General features: G+C 47.8%; 1 long non-coding RNA gene across 2 annotated transcripts in view; it reads right to left on the reverse strand.

The window, feature by feature from the left end:
• Positions 1–10,697: 10,697 nt before the first annotated feature.
• The window catches only part of LOC140620691 (uncharacterized), an 86,704-nt gene continuing 80,938 nt past the window's right edge, over positions 10,698–16,463 (reverse strand). Inside the window, exons 6-7 of one of the 2 annotated variants that reach the window (XR_012020411.1) lie at positions 12,607–12,722; positions 10,698–10,905 (exon numbers count right to left, since the gene is read on the reverse strand). This is a non-coding gene — a long non-coding RNA (uncharacterized lncRNA). Of the gene's footprint in view, positions 10,906–12,248; positions 12,723–16,463 lie in introns of those variants that run through there. The other variant, XR_012020410.1, reaches the window with a different exon arrangement.

Here is a 16,463-nt window from a genome sequence, read left to right on the forward strand (position 1 = left end):
CACCGTTTCCCGAAGGACCCGCCTCACGGCCGTCAGATCTCCTGGAGGCCCCTCCACGTACCTCCGGGCATCCTCTTCCTTCTTCCTGGCATCTAATAAATCCTCAATAAATATTCATTTAAAAGCAATAAATGAAGAAAAGCCCAGATGAGGAGATAAAGTTACATAAACTAGGGAACGTTGACAGGGAGCAGCAGAGTCTAATCAGATCGAGCTGGAGGCTCTGGGGGCAGGATCATCCCTGCTGTCTCTGACCCCCCCACCCCCACCCCCGGAGCAGGAAGACGGGCCTGATCTGGCTTTTTTATTTTCTTTCTTTCTTTCTTTCTTTCTTTCTTTCTTTCTTTCTTTCTTTCTTTCTTTCTTCTTCTTTTTCTTCTTCTTCTTCTTCTTCTTCTTCTTCTTCTTCTTCTTCCTTCCTTCCTTCCTTCCTTCCTTCCTTCCTTCCTTCCTTTTTCTTTCTTTCTTTCTTTCTTTCTTTCTTTCTTTCTTTCTTTCTTTCTTTCTTTCTTTCTTTCTTTTTAATTTCTGGATCCCTAAGCTGTGAGGAAGGAGACATCCGGACTCCTGACCCAGAGAAGCAGGAGATGGAGTCTGTAGGAAATGTGGGAGCTGGGGGTTCGGGGGGTGGGAAGCCCGTGGGGACCGTGGCACCGCGTTTGCCTGACCCCGGGGCACGTGGCTGGGGTACCTGTAGTGCAAAAAGTCTCCATGCGAGAAGATCATACCTGTTCCTCAGGTCCTGTTTCTTTTTGTAACTGCTAATCAGAGAAGGCTTACATAGGATGTGTGTGAGCTCGCACTCACGGGCTCAGCGCAGGGACCGCAAGCTCTCCCCTAACAGGTGAAGGAGATCACCCTCTCAAGTGGCCAAAAGGAGGTGTGCAACACAGACCTGCTGGTGCCCTGGGCCTGAGCAGGCCCCCGCAGGCACAGGCCATGCCTTCTGTGCCCGGCCCCAGTTCCACTGGCTGCCACGTTTGCGAGTGCATCCAGGTAACGTCAGCCCCCGCCGTCCAACGGGACCTCAGTGTTTAAAAGAGCCCTTGTTGAGACCAACTACATCTACACTGGCCAAATTGGAAACAGCAGTCCACCCCTCCAGAGCTAACCTACTTTATCATGATTTATACATGGGAACGTGAGCCTTGCCAAGAAACACACGACCTCTGCCCGGTATTAATAATTGCAGTATGGAGACGAAATCCATTACATGGGATAATTCTGTATGTGGCTGAATCTATTTAAAGGGGGAAAAAAAAGAGATGAGACTCTCACTTCCCACAAACAGGAGTGGATGAATGTTCGCTGCTAAATGTGGGCAACAGACTTCATGAGGAAAATGAGTGGAGAAGCACAGTTTTTAAGCACCTCCCAAACCTCACGCTGAAATACTGCAGAGCTGTGGGTGTGGGCGGTGGTGAGCCATCAATGCTCAATACCCAGCTCTCCAGAGGGCAAAGGCCCTGATCCACGGTGTTCGCCCCTTTCTGTGGTGTAAACACTGCCATCACAGAGCACACCGACACGTACCACCTTCACCCTAGGGATAAACCCATAAATGACCTCAAGACCATAGATAGTAGGAGAATGTAATAAAATCAGTAGAAAGGGATTTATTTGGAACCTCTAAGATGAAATAAATATCTTTTAAATAAACACCTTTCCTTGAATATTCATTGTTTAAATAACTTCCTTTGTTTTAAATAAAATAACTACCTTTTAAAAATATGATTTATTAAAAAATAATAATAATAAAAATATGATTTATTTAATTGTGAATTTGTATGACCTAATATTTAAAACAGCTGTGTTCGACAACCGGCTCACAAAATGCCTGCAAATTGAACCAGTGGTTCCTGAGAGCCTGTACAAGCCGGCTCCAGCGCACCACCGGGCTGGGGCAGATGTTGCATGTGAAACTCTGTGTTTTTAAGAAAAAAAATCTCATAGGACAGAAGACTGAATCTGAGTGCCACGTACATATTTCAATCTATCTTCCCTTTTCGTAGGATCTGGTTGCCGTTTGGCCTGTGTTCAAATTGGCAATCTCGTAGAGGCCGCCTTGCTTTCAAATATGAGCCAACACATTGGGGCCTGTGGTTCTTGAGCTAGATCTGGATGGAGTTCAAAATCTGTTGTGTGTGTTTCTGAAAGTAACTATAGCATGCACATTTTTTTTTTCCAGTATCTAAATCCTTTAGGACAGCCTTGCTTTGAGTAAGATGGAGTGATCCAGAGTGTTATATTTCCTTATATCATCTCTAAAACAGAAATCAGAGAAGGTAAGAGACTTGGAATCTTCTCTAAGGTGGCTATTAATACAAGCCAGGCCTCGTTTGCCTTTGGTGTGCGTGATGAGGAACAGAGGAAACAGTGACCAAGAGGCACCCCCAGTGGGGGTGACATGGAGGGAAAAGCCTGCTGGTAATGTGCCCAGGGATTTCCCATGGATTCTGGGGCTCTCAGAATGAGTCGGGAAGGAAGTATGGTTGGACTTTGCATTCTGACTATCTCATTGCCCCATTTTCCTGAATCTAAATATGGTAGGGTGGTAGGTTCTGGTACTCGACTGAGGAAAGGGCACCAGATGTCTGCTCCATGGTTTCCACATGCAATGGGATGTGGTCCATGATGTACTCATTCACACAGCATTGGCGGAAGGGAGCAGAGGCCTGTCTGATGACACAAGATACCCACGGGCTGAAACATAGATCCTTCTTAAAGTTAAGGGTCCTAGATCCACTTTCAAGATGGAAATAGAGAAGCATCAAAAGCCTCACTGCGTGGGTTGGACCAGTAGTGTGAGGGTGACCAGGACTCAGCCAGGACTGCTGAGCTCGGCACCGGGCTGGTGTTAGGGCTCCATGGGGTGGAGCAAGTCAACTTCCTTCATGGCCAAGCCTCCCACACAAATGCTGTCCCTTGCCTGAACCACAGACCTTGGCCTGGACCAGCATAGAGGGAGATGAAGAGGAGGGCACCATCTTATGGAGGATTTTTAAGAACCTTGAGTCAAAGACTCCCTACTGGATGGCCAATCCTGAGTGAGTACAAGTTTACCACATCACTAGGTGGTAGATTTTTAGAAATCCAGCAGCACCTCTTAATTGTCACCAGGTGCTGCAGTAGTCAGAAATTTCAGGTATCCAAGGAAGCTTGAGACTTCTGGATAACGTGGGAATCTCAGTCAAAGGGAGAGGGGGTTCTTAATTTGGGAATTCTAGAAAAGGTCAACTAGTCAAAGGAGTATCTCTCTTTCCTTGAGCCACATGTTTGAGACAGACCTCTCAAAAGCTGGGTATGCCTGTTGGGGGATGGCTTACTGTTTGAGGGGCTGGGTTTAGCTCAGCACTTTAGTCACTGGCCCATGCATGGAAGGTTCTGACAGGCCAACAGTGCTGGAGAACTCGGTCCCCACCCCGCTGGGTGCAGAGCACAGCGGACACCACTGTGGGACACGAGATAAGGCAGGACACAGTGACACATGTGTCGAGGGGAAGTGCTCACCGGGTCAAAGAATGGTGAAAAGGCATTTCCACTGTTGAAAAATCTGTCAGGTTAATTAAAATACATAAAGGACATGAGAGCTCATTTATACCAGTGCAGCCTCTACCCCTTTATTTGCGGCCCTGCTCGCTGCATCCTTCAAGCCACACCCGGGCCGCAGGCTCTGGGACACTGGCTCACCTGATGTCAAAGCCTAGCAGCGGGCCACAGTGAGGTAAACTGACATGAACAATTAGTGTCTGCCTCTAGAACAAATAGAAGTCAACTAGCTGTTAGTGTTGTCCTTTCCAATCCTTTCACGCTATTTGATTAAAATACAAATGCAGAAATCAGAAGAGGGGACCATTTTGTATGGCATCATTGATCTTAAAGTTGTCCTATTTTATTTTGTATTTTGTCCAAAACAAAAAGAACCCTTGAAGCCTCGCATGAAGACATTCATAGAAATTATTAAAGCTATGACACCAAATTACCTGAGAGATTACATGAGATATCCTACCGGTTTGTCTGTCAACCTGTAGGCAGCTTCTACTATGGTTGTTAACCACTCTTGATTGTCCAAGACAGCCCTGCTTCCCAAGGGGAAACTTTTAGGATGAAAAAAATAGAAGCCTCCGGAAGACATAAGCCAAAAGTATTCCAAAATGGACCACTATGGGCTGGATTGTTCAGGAAGTCTGAACAGAGCCTGTCAAATGATCTGTCTGTTGCAATTATTGGGATAAATTCAGCACACGGTTGCACCTTCTTGCCTGTGTGATCGTCCCCTGCACCACCGCAAAGCACAGCCTCTGTCTGGGTCCCCACCAACCGCGAAGGAGGAAGAGGGACAGGGAGTGACTTTTCACAAGTCCGGTCTGTTTGAAAAATCCCTCAGGATACTCGCCATAAATCTGAGTTTGTCTCCTCTCACAAATCTGAAGACGTCACCTCTTTGTACGAGTGAAAGGTTGAGCTTCCATGGTTCAGCATCTCTCTACCGGGAGCCTAGAGAACGCCACGTCCGTAACCTCCGCCAGCGCATGAGCACGTTGGATGCTGCTTCACACCTCATGCCAAGTTCACTTAGCAAATTAGGACAAAAATTGGAAGGGCACTTTCCATTTCAACGACTGGAGAAAATTTACATTCTAAAAGGCCCAGTTAGGATATTTAGTGAAGACATTAATGAGTTCCCTGAATTGCAAAAGGAAAAAAAAAAGCTAAAAAAAAAAAAATCAAATAAACACGAAACCCAAATCTGAGAATTAGACATGGCCTGGAATAATTCAGGTCCCACCTCTGGAGTAGAAGTGGTATTGGGAGTCCCAGTGTTCCTGGCCACCCCTGCCCTGTTATGTGGAGTATCTTAGAGATGTCTTTGCCTCATAGGAAGTTCACCGCCCAACACAGCCAAGCCCTGCTTATTATGGGAAACTCAGAAGACTCAAGGAACCCCAACCTGCTCGGTTAAGATCTGCTCTACTCGTGGCACCCCTGGCCCTGAAAGCCAGACAGAGGGGGCTGTTGGAGAGCCAAGGAGGCCCTGGTGATGATGCACTGTCCTTCCCTATAAGGCCATCTGTCTTCTGGTTTGGGCCAGGGGAGGCAGGGAGGGCAAGGGGCAACTGAACACAGTGATTCCAGGGGAACACAGTGGGTTCCGAAGCAAGGAGAACCCAGACCTCAGTCCCAACAGCTTACAGGGCACTGTGGGGTGACAAGGGAGAAACAGCTCGAGTAGAAGAAAGGAGGATCCTGACTTCAGCAAGTTACTTAAGCCTCAGCTTCCTTCCCTGTAAAATAGGCATAACAATAGGATCTTTGTGGGGGGGGGGAAGAGTTAAGAGGATCAAGCAAGTTAATGTCTGTGAACCCCTTAGAGGAGAGCCTGGCCCACCGAGAGCTGATGAAGGAGCTAGCTGTTAATTAATTATCAACAAATACGATGAGGGCTCTAACAGAAGACAACACTGAGTGTTCTGGGTCTGGTGACAGCCCACCCCCTTGAACAAAATGTGATAGTCGGTCACAGGATAGTTGGGCAAGCAGAGGAGTATGTATTTTGTCAGTCAGGACCAGGGAAGGGAGGTCCTTTCAAAAATGATGAGAAAATCATATGATTTTGCCAAACAGGCAGGTTGGGGTGCTGGCATTTCCAATAGAGGAAAGAACTTGAATCAAGTTGTGGAGATAGGGAAATTCTTAGGGGGCGCTCATCAGTCTAGTTATTATTTCCCAAAAGCATCTCTCACAACCTAAAGATCTCTTTATCAAACAAACATTATCATACTCCCTCATTTTTAAGGTTTCATTCTTTTCAGACTGCTTTTAGTGGGGGTTGGAAAAGAAATGCTTTCAGCCTATATGGACACGGTGGTTCATCCTTATTTATGAAATGTCCAAATATGGGAAAGTGGAGTCAGAATTTAAAATTCTTCCTCCAGAAGCAAGGACACGGGGCGCAGTGTGTGGACTCTGTGTCCGTGTCCCCCACAGGCTGCTCTGTCCGGCCAGCCCTGGGATGGGCCTGGTGGGTGTTCACCGGCGCTCACTGTGTGGACCCAGCACCAGTTCCCAATCTGGGTGCTGCCGGGAGGTTCTGGAGAAGGCACTTAACATGCTCTTGACATTTACATGAGGGGGATAAATTAAAGTCTGCCAAACACCCGAGGGGAAAATTGTGACCTTGTTGCAAGGACATCAAAGTGGGTCAGTGAAGATGCTTGGCCACAAGGACATGCTGGGAGGGCCCCTGTGGACTGAAAGGGGCTGGGGACAGCCTCAGCTGACCTCTGCCATGTCCCCTGTCCTCCCGTGCCTATCCTGCCACTGTCCCTGCTCTCTCCCATGGCTTCTAAGTCCTACCTACAGGTTTCGATCTTTCACTGTGAGTATCTTTGTCAGTGTGTTGCTCTTTTGTCGAATTTTTAACATTAAAACCTCTTCCCAGCACGCTGCGGTTGAATCTCTCCCAGTGGGTATGAGTGACCCACCCCATGGAGCAGGCCACTAGCCTGCTGAGCTACTAGCCATGACCTTTTGGCCCAAGATATTCTATTGTTTCCTATGTCATGACTTCTCCCTCATGAAGAGATGTTAAGTTCAATTCAAGGCTCTCAGAAGTACACACGTCACATCATAGAAGGGTCTAGAATATGGGAGCCCCACTCAAGGAGCTTCTCTTGGTTTACCTGGTGTGTGGATGTATATACATATGCATGAACAAACATATATGCACACTAGTACCACACTAGTGTGTGTGTGTGTGTATATATATACCAATACACCCTCAAATACAACCAGCACACACATGTTCATATGTACATGACTAGCCCACACACATGCTCACACACTCAGATATACACACCAGCACACACTCATATATACATGCTAGCTCTCTCTCACATGCACACACATGCACATACACGCGCACACACACACACACACACACACACACACACACACACACTGCAGCATCTATTAAATGCAGCCTCACAGCCAACCCCAGATACTAAAAGCTCCAAGTGAGTCTTCCCTCTTCTCCTCCTACAGTCCTGATCACATCAACCATTTCCATATTTCAGGCCAGTCAGGTAATCTGACTGTTGTAAGCATGGCTGTAGCATTTTGGTAAAGTAATAACAAACTACTCTCATTCATGACTAATCAAAAAAAACAATGATGTGACCAAACAGGTCAGTTAATAGTAATTGTTTGTAATTTGCTTGCAACTAGCCACATACTGGCTGTAGTTTGCAACACCCAGATCCTGTGTGGCCACGTGGCATCACCACCTTCCTCTGTCGTATCTGTACTATCTGCTCTTTGCTCCATCACGACTTACTCATTCACTCACTGTTATAAACTGCATGCTTTGGTTCCTTCAAAACTCATGTATTGAAGCCCTAGTTTCCAATAAGTTGATATCAGGAGCTGGGGCCTTCAGGAGGTGATTAGGTCACGAAAAGAAGCCCCAGTGATGGGGTCATTGTCCCTATGAGGAGAGGAAGACAGGTGCTCAGTCTCTCCTGCACTTGTGAGCACACATTGAGAAGGCAGTCCCCTGTGAGCCAGAGAGAGGGCCCTCACCTGACACCAAGTCTGCTGGCATGCTGATCTTGCCCTTCCAGCTTCCAGGACTGTGAGAAACCCATGTCTGTCATGTCAGCCTCCCTGTCTGTGATGGTCCATCAGGGCAATTTGAACTAAAGCACTCGCTCATTTGACTTTGTTCACAAGCCTGTTTTAGTGCCTGGGCTGTGAGAGTTCTGGCTGGATGTCCCCAATTCCAGGGACCACTCTTGGTTGCACCAGTTGCCCAGGAGGTTATAGTTAGTTATCTGTGCACAGGACTGTCTGCCCAGCCAGCAGGAGAGCTTGTGGATATGGTCCTACTCCCCTCTGTAGCATCAGAGCCAAGCACTGAGCCTGGTATAGGCAGACCCTCAACAATGGGAGCTAGGTGTGGTCTTACACTGAAGACAAGGCACTGACCCTGTCCCAGGGGATTTTGGTGCAAGCTTGTCCCTTGGAACCCAGCTGGGCTGTGACCTCTGACCTCACCACATCCCCCACTGCACACCTCCTTTGGGGCCTCTCTAGCTCTCAGCCTCTTGCTTTTACCTTGATTGGTTCTTTGCTTTTCTGTCTCTGTCCAGACTCCCACCCCAAGCCCATCTGGAAAGCCACATGGCCACCAAGGGCCATCTCCCCAAGTCCTTCTGGCCTGACTCTCTGCTGAGCTCCTGGGCCGAGGGTGACTATCTCCCCAATTCACTTGCCTCTTTGCCTTTCATTACCACCAAGCCAGCATCCAAACTGTGAAGGTATGGGGCTCAGCCGCTGGCCGTAGCCATGTGGACCATGGCCTGAATTCTCAGGTGAGCCATTCCCTGGGCAGGCCAGCTCTCCACTGTCCATGTGTGTTGTGTGGGTGGAAGCTAGGCCCTGGGATGGTGGCTGAGTGGCAGTCCAGGGTCGGCTTGTCAGGCTTACCCCATTGGGTGAAAGAATCTTTTGGTCACTGATGGGCTACAGTGGTAGATAAATAGGACAGCATTTGTTTTTACTGTAAATTCTAACAAAGTGGGTGGTGTAGGAGTGGATCCACGGGACCAGGAATAGAGGAAATCGTGAGTGGCTCTGCTGATTTGGGAGGTCAGGGCAAATCTGTTACATCTGAATTCTGGTAGGTCGTGGAGGGTAGGGCATCACAGGTCCTACAGGAAAGGGACACAGCCTCAGAGACCAGACCCCTGCCCTCCCCGGGCTGCCCCTTCCTGGACCGTCCACCCCACTCTCTGCTATGCCAGTGGGCAGGGCAGCCCCATGCTTTTCAGCAGCACAGAATTCACTTTTCAAACTGGAACTCTGCCTTTCTTCTTTGTCGATGTGACGGGAAAGTAGGATTCTGCCTTGTATCAACTTTCTGATACTCTGTGGGAAAATGTAGAAAGATGTGAGAAAATGTTTAAATTATGCATAAGGAAGAGCTGAACGTACGTGGCCCAGGATAGCTTCAGTGTGGGTTCGGCTGTTGAAGAAAATAGGACACTTGTCAACTATTGTTCACGCTTTGACCTTATGGATTTCACTGCGCTCATTACATGTATACTCGTCTGTCCCCCGAGGCTTCCGAGTGCTGCCCGACGAGTCCAGTGGTCTAATTTTTGTGCTTCTCACTCTTTGGTTTGTTTTTTCCTTCCTTCCTTCAACCGAAGGAAGCTGTGCTTGCTTCCCAGGTGAAGCCCACCCACGTGGACTCTTGGTACCTTAGTAAGTAAACCTCCTGTCCATGGGTCAGTTACCCCGAGCTTCTCCTATTCAGAACAAACTGGAACAGAGCAGATGAGCCACAGATGTTTGTTGAATGCAGGCAGGGGGTGGCCTACCAGGCTTGCTCCCTCAAGGTTCAGCTAGAGCTTCCCAGGTGGACAGAGCGGGGGAAGGTACCCCACATAGTGGAGGAAGCAGATCGAAAGCCATCGACAGTAAGGAGCAGGGTGTTGGGGAAACCAAAGGGTCAGCCGGGCGGCCTCTGGACATACCATCTGGGCTGTTGCACGAGTCATGTGGAGTCTATCACTTCCAGTTTCTCATTCCCAGTTACAAGATGTTTTGTTTCCTTATTTCCTCTCTGAAGACCACCAGCAGCCAGCGATCAACCACTCTCATCCCTAAAGCCTTCAGGTCTGAGGACAGGAGTTCCCTGGCCTCTCGCTCAGGAATAACTAGTCCTGTTGTCTCAGGTGGCTTGTACCGCCTGTCCTCACCTGGGAAGGACATGTGAAAAGGTGTGGCTGTATTATGAGGGGAAAGCAATCTCAGCCGTGTTCAACAGAGATGTGGACTTAATACTGGTGTTCCCAGCAATTAAAGCAGTATATTTGGGTAGGGAATTATAATTGAAGAAATATAAAATGTTCATTGGTATAATGTGCATATTAATTTAATATAATGTGAATAAGAAGTCACTTGAGATGGAAGCTAGAAACAGCCCCTGTAGGACTATTGCCATGATAGGCAACAAAAGCAGGGCCTAGTTAACCCATTGGAAGGAGGTTCCATGTTGCCAGTAGGAAAAGAGGTGATGGCTGGTTTGGCCAGGTGGGATCCTCCCAGGCCCTGTGGGGCGGGCTATCTTGGTGAAGGACAACGTCAAATAACAAACACTCAAGGCCCAGTTAATAAACCTCAAGGTATTTGAGCTAGACAACCGTAGCCAACAATCACTGTGACACTTTTAAGGGGTTGGGGGAGAGGTTCTTTTGCTTAGCTGAAGCTTCTGATCCCATCACAATTCTTCTACCCCGTGGACGGACAGAAATAGAAATAGAAATAAAAATAAAATAAATAAAGTGAAATAAAATAAAATAAAATAAAATAAAATAAAATAAAATAAAATGAAGAAGGAGAAGGAGAAGAGAAAGAGGAAGAAGAAAAGGAGAAGGAGGAGTAGGAGGAACAGAAAGAGGAGGGGGAAAGAGAAGAAGGCGGTGGCAGTGGCAGCCTGTAGCCCAACAGATGTGAAGGAGGGATTAAGGGATCACGAGATACCCTCTGAGACCAGGGCTGCCATGAGAAATTTAGAATGTGTGGCTTCTGCACCGCCAGACTTGGACCAAGCATGTTATCATTTTCCAAAAATTGTACTTAAAGTACTTAATTGTACTTAATGTACTTAATACAAAGTGGTACAACCCACAACTTACTCTGGAATCATCCAGGAGGCCTGCTAGATGCTCAGAGTGCTCAGTGGTATCTCCACTCTCAGCCCAGAAAGCGGAGAACTGGGCACTGAGCCTGGTGGTTTCTCCTAAAAGTTGACTGAGAGGTGCTCCTGAGAGAGGTGCCGGACGCCAGCTTCTCTCTCCGCAGATGAGGGACACAGGAGCTGGGAGCTCTTCCTCTGACCTGTTTTGTATTTTGGATGCAAGGGCATCGGGGTTAACCATCTATTTCCCCAAAAAGTGAGATAATGTTGTGTTAATGTGGATCCTTCTCCTGAGGTTTTTTACCATGAGTTAATTGAAACAGCATTGGCTTCTTTCTAGAAACATTTGTCTTATTCTCATCTCATGTTAAAAGTTGTCAAACAAACGACATGCAGATAAATTTACAAACATTCCCATCCCTGCATAAATCATATTTTCGTCAGTCTTGTCAAAACAATAATAAATATACTAATATTATAATTTGCTCTAAACATCTCAAAAATGTAGAGTTAAATTACTTTTTCTGGATGAACTTTGCATTCGATTCTGCGACAAATACCCACCATTTGCTTTGACGTGGATGGACCTGGAGGGTATTATGCTGAGTGAAGTAAGTCAGTCAGAGAAGGACAAACATTATATGGTCTCATTCATTTGGGGAATATAAAAAATAGTGAAAGGGAATAAAGGGGAAAGGAGAAAATTGAGTGGGAAATATCAGAAAGGGAGACAGAACATGAAGACTCCTAACTCTGGGAAACAAACTAGGGGTGGTGGAAGGGGAGGTGGGCGGGGGTTGGGGGTGACTGGGTGACAGGCACTGAGGGGGGAACTTGATGGGATGAGCACTGGGTGTTATTCTATATGTTGGCAAATTGAACACCAATAAAAAAATAAATTTATATAAAAAAAGATTCTGTGTCACTGATTATACATCTCGTGATGGCTGTGGCTAAAATATTGTCCTTATTTGTTACCTTAATTTAAACTCACATATAACTGATATTTAAAACAAGATGCTTCTGCCTTCGTGGGTTTTGAAAGTTGTTCCTTCAAATTGTCCTGTTGAGGGGCTATCTTACATCTTTTTAATTGCTCTGGATTTTAGTTTTTCTTTTATTTAGATTTCTCCTGAATAAATATTGAATTTTGTTCCTTCACTAATTTCTTCCCACAATCAAGGCAAGAGACCAAGCAGAGACAATCCCTTCAGTGGCTAATGAAGATCATGGGACCCCGTGGTTCATTCTTGGAAGGGAACTTGTTTAGAACATTCCACGTAAACGGACAATGATCTTCTGAGGAAAGGCTCTGGCAGTGGGGTCGAGTCAAAACGATGAGCAGTGTTTTAACCGTGTGCCCCCCTGTGCCTTAGCTTCCTGCTGGTGAGCTGAACGGTTCCCCCGTCAGCAAAGTAGGACTGAGGGTCTGCTCCAGTTTTTGCCTGATGGCAGGGCTGGCTTCAGGGGCAAGCAATCGGTGGCGTTTCTTTTATTGGGTCCCATGCTAAGAAGGAACATCTAAGGCTCTGCTGTCACCATCTTGAAATTCTTACTATTCTTTTTTAAAAAGGGGCCACATTCTCATTTTGCCGTGGGCCCTGCAAATTACTCAGCTGGAACTGCTGATGGAGCGCACGGAGCAGGTCTGTGACCTGCCGCCGTCACCGTCAACTTGCCTTTACCATTCTAGAACACATTGTCAAACCCTTCTGTTAGATATTTTACTTTCAGCACAAGACTTAGCATTTCATTAATGCAAGACACAGAGCATCCTCAGAAACTCGGGATATCTGGTTGTTGATACAGAGCCACTCCTGGGTGCTCATCCCTGCTCCCAGGTCTCCCCCAGCCTCCTCATTAGCCTCCCGATGGCAGGCCTGATCGTGGATAGTTCTTACAAATCTGCTTTCTCCAAAGATGCTGTGATCTCGTTGAAGACCGGGACAAGTACGATTCTTGTGGTATCACCTGTCCCTTGGGTAACAGGGTGGGTGTCATTCACATCAAGAGGAATCTATTTTATGGGAGAAGGAAAATGTGTCAGAGTCAAATAGTAAAAGAAAAAGGACCCATTGCAAATTCAAGGGCACAGGTATCAACCTAATTGCTGGGAGCCTTGGGCCTGCTCAGGGTGAGCGTGAGAGGACAGCTGGGCGTCAGCCCTGGCCTGACCATTGCGAGGCCTGTGGTTGACTGTAGGCATAGGAGCGGCGACCAAGGCACGATGCTGATTTCACCACTGGGGAAAGTACGTCTTGGGGAAGGCGATGATTTATCTTCGCCTGACTCATCTCCTGATTGCATTTCATATAGGTATGTTTTTCTTGAAGTGTTTTTCTTGCTCTTCCATCAAGCATAGAACTCTATGGTAACCAATTTTGTGCTTAACATCATGTTGGGGCGGGGGGTGGGGGGGAGTTGAGAAGGTGCAGAAAGCACCTGAGGAGCTTACGGTCCATGACCTGCAGACGCACGATCAGTATTCACTCACTTACTCAAATACTTGCCCGGCGCAGAGCACGACCAGCCCAGCACTGGGCCCTTAGTCCAGTTGGTGAGGACAAGTAAGGAAGTGTCACGACAGCTCCTGTAGATGATGGGCTCTAGATTCAGTATTGGGGGATCAGGGATGGCTCCTTAGAAGAAATGACATCTGGGCGGCCCCGGTGGCGCAGCAGTTTAGTGCCGCCTGCAGCCCAGGGCGTGATCCTGGAGACCCTGGATCGAGTCCCACATCAGGCTCCTTGCATGGAACCTGCTTCTCCCTCTGCCTGTGTCTCTTCCTCTCTCTCTCTCTCTCTCTCTCTCTCTCTGTCTCTCATGAATAAATAAATAAAGTCTTTAAAAAAAAAAGAAGAAGAAATGACATCTAAACTGAGGAGGCCCAGGGAGCACTGGCCAGATGAAGAGGGTGGAAACAGATACAGGGAGCAACATGCGCTGGCCTGGAGTCCAGGGAGAGCGTGGTGCAGCTGAGCCCCGCAGGGAGCCCTGGACGGCTCTGCCATCAGTTTAGGAGGCAGGGGCCTGGGGTAGCGGTAAAGGGTGAGCACGCCTTACGCCTTAGTAAGGAGCTGACTTGCTCCTGAGCTGACCACTGACGGCATAACTGCCTGTTACTGAGGGTTCCCCATTCAGGGTCTGTTGTCATCAGTCTAGGGACACCATCTCCTCCAGCCCGTAAAATGCAATCATTCTGAAAACACTCAATGAGGGCCTCCAGGGTCCTGTTATTATTTTCAACGTTTCATTTTGAAATTATTTGTATTAGGGTTCTCCAGAGAAACAGAACCTATAGGAGATGTATACACAGATAGATCTAAGAGGGGATTTGTTTGGGTTTTTTAAAAGTTTTATTTATTTATTTGAAAGAGAGCAAGAGAGGACAAGTAGGGGGAAGGGCAGAGGCAGAGGGAGAAGCAGAGTCATGGAGTGTGGAACCCAACGTGGGGCTTGCCCCCAGGAATCTGGGATCATGACTTGAGCTGAAGGCAGATGATTAACTGACTGAGTCACCCAGGCTTCCTTAAGGAGGGATTTATGACCGGAATTGGCTCACACGGTTATGGAGGTCAAGAAGTTCCAAATCTGCTGTCTGCAAGCTGGAGACCCCAGGATCCCTGGTGGTGTGACTCGGAATGTGAAGGTCTGAGAAGCAGGGCAGCCGGGGTGGGAGCCTCAGTTTGAGGCTCAAGGCCTCAGAACCAGGAGCTCTGTTGTCCACGGCCATCAGAGACCTGGCATCTCACTCCCACTGCTACTTCATTGCCTGGGATTGAGGAGGGACTCCCGGCCCATCTGCCCCCAGGATCTCCCCTATGGCCTCATACGTGTGCCTCCAGCAGAAGCAGAACCTTTTCTTTGGATTTTGCATTCTGGAGACAGGAAGGTTGTGGGGTGACAGGTCATGACCACACTAGGCTGTGTGGAGTGGTTTGGGAGGAGCAGGCCTGAGAAGGGGGAGAGAAGGGGACAGGCAGCCTTGGGGATGCCCCAGATGCTGCAGTGACGCGTTCTCTTGTGCAGGACCTGAGGTTTCCCAGCAACTGCCCAGAGGGGTGGGGTGTGTCCAGGTTAGGTTCCCAGCACCCAAAGTGTCCCAAGTTGTCCCAAGCTGTGCCTTGAGGTCCCTGAACCCGGCGTGTCCCCTGGAGTAGTTGCTGGGGGCTGCCCTACATCTTACTCTTTCCTCCGACTAGTTCAGACTCAAGAAATGATGACACACTCTCTTCTTTTGAATTCTGGACCCGGTCCTTTCAGCTCCGCCACCATGGCCTCCCCACTTCCTGTTATTACCAGGTGGACACAGAAGGCCGTAGGGGAGTGAGTTGATACCTGTCTGGTAAGCTCATCAATGGTCCCACTGTGACCACATATGACTATTTTTTGGGGTGTTTTAAAGCTCCCCGTGGGCTCTAACCTGCACCTCCTGAATCGGAAGCCCCGAGGGAAGGCTCCAAGCGTGTGTTTAAAATGCCCTTGTGTGGGGGCGCCTGGATGATTCGGTCAGTTGAGCATCTGACTCTTGCTTTCAGCTCAGTTCATGATCTTGGGGTCATGGGATCAAGCCCCGCGTCAGGCTCCTAGCTCAGCAGGGAGTCTGCTTGAGATTCTCTGTCCCTCTCCTTCCGCCCCTCCCCCTACTCATGCACACACACTCTCTCTTTTTCTCTCTCTCTTTAAATAAATGAATCTAAAATAAAAACTAAAAATGCCACTTGTAAAAAAAAAAAAAAAAAAATGCCACTTGTGTGAATCCGGTCTGGCCCTGGCCAGCATTTGAGAACTTCTGAATCATTCATAGTCAGGGATGGGGAAAATCAAACGGAATATAAGTGAAATCATCAGTGCAAAATTTGTGTAAGATTCTTTGTTTAAGGAACAAATTCCCACTCCAAATCCTGATGTCGAAGAGCACACTCTTTAGCGGCTGCATTGCAGGGAAGAATAAAGCGGGCTCCTAGGGCTACTGAAAGTTGACAGTGTGTGTACATGTGTCTAAATGCATTTAAAATTACATGCATAGGGGCACCTGGGTGGCTCAGTGGTCCAGCGCCTGCCTTCGGCCCAGGGCGTGATCCCGGGGTCCTGGGATCCAATCCAACATCGGCCCTCCTGCAGGGAGCCTGCGTCTCCCTCTGCCTGTGTCTCTGCCTCTCTCTCTCTGTATCTCATGAATAAATAAATAAAACCTTAAAAACTAAAATTACATGCATGCATACACTTTCTGTCTTACACACACACACACACACACATACACACCTGTGAAAGGGATGGACAGGTAAATTCACACACATTCTATCGAGCACTTGCTCGATGCCAGATATTACATTTACCAGTTGCACTGAACTCCCAGGACAACCATCTCAGGGACACAAGCCAGCCATCCCATGGCACATCTAAAGAAACTGAGGCACAGGCAGGTTGGGAGTCAGGGGCTCGATTTGAACTCAAGCAGTCTGACATTCAAACCTTCTCTTCACCACGACCCTGTACATTCTGTTTAGTGTAAAAACCAATTATAGGTTCTGGCTTCTTCCAAACACTGGCATGTCCGTGTCTCCCATCGGTATCCCCACTCCCTGGCACGGATCTAGAAAGATCTCAGGCCTTGTCCCCCAGCCAAGCAATGAAGGAAGAGTAGAGAGAAACCTGAAAAAATATTTTAAGACAAATTGCTTCAGGTTGGTTTTCCAAGGCAGGACCTGGTGATGAGTTCTGTAGACCATTCCTGCCAAGGGAGGGTGGAGGGTGC

The sequence above is a fragment of the Canis lupus genome, chromosome 29, assembly GCF_048164855.1.
Source record: "Canis lupus baileyi chromosome 29, mCanLup2.hap1, whole genome shotgun sequence".
Taxonomy (NCBI): Eukaryota; Metazoa; Chordata; class Mammalia; order Carnivora; family Canidae; genus Canis; species Canis lupus.